Source organism: Myotis brandtii, unplaced genomic scaffold, assembly GCF_000412655.1.
Source record: "Myotis brandtii unplaced genomic scaffold, ASM41265v1 scaffold1167, whole genome shotgun sequence".
NCBI lineage: Eukaryota > Metazoa > Chordata > Mammalia > Chiroptera > Vespertilionidae > Myotis > Myotis brandtii.
Genome location: NW_005354039.1, coordinates 1,068,912 through 1,069,552, shown reverse-complemented (window position 1 = coordinate 1,069,552; position 641 = coordinate 1,068,912). Strand labels below are relative to the sequence as shown.

The 641-nt window shown below is 60.8% G+C and overlaps 1 long non-coding RNA gene across 2 annotated transcripts in view; it reads right to left on the bottom strand.

The window, feature by feature from the left end:
* Nucleotides 1-641, bottom strand: part of LOC106723942 — a 3,340-nt gene that overhangs the window by 1,816 nt on the left and 883 nt on the right. The window lies entirely within an intron of this gene.

The following is a 641-nucleotide window of genomic DNA, read 5'->3' as shown; positions in this document are numbered from 1 at the left end:
CTGTGCTGACACTCAGCCCAAGGGCATGCCCATGCCAATGGGAGTGGCCAAGGTGGTCTTGCCTTGAGATTTCTACACTTAGAGGGTAGAAAAGATTAGGGTAAGGTTGGGAGGTTTTCAAATGACAAAACCCTCTTGGAAAGCATGAATTTTGAGGTATCTGCCTTCCCCCAAGTGACCAGTCCCCAGCTCCTTCCCATTCCCCTCCGTCTGAGCCAGCTCTGGTCAGCCCAAAGGACTTAGCGGCTACTGAGAGTTTGTGCCAAGCAGGTGCCCTTGGCTGCAGAGCGGGGTGGGTCCAGGGCACTGACCCTCTGACCAGCTGCTCCATCAACCTTCTGGCACCCTGACAGCTTCCAGCCCAGTCTGACAGCCAGGATGACAGGCCAAAAGAGTTGGAGGCTGGAACTAGGGCCAAGGGAGGTGGGGGCGATAGCCTAGCCCGAGGCCACGGGGAGGGGCCAAGAGTTGGCCGAGAGGTGGGGAGAGAGGGAGCCCAGTGATGACTAACCCAGGCGCCCCACCCAGCCAGCCGGTTTCCCAGGCGGTCGGGGCCAGGCCTGGGCTAGGGCCCCCACGACCGGACGGGCTTGGGGGAGGTGCAGAGGTGACCTTCTCTCGGCCCAAGACGGCTAGTGAGG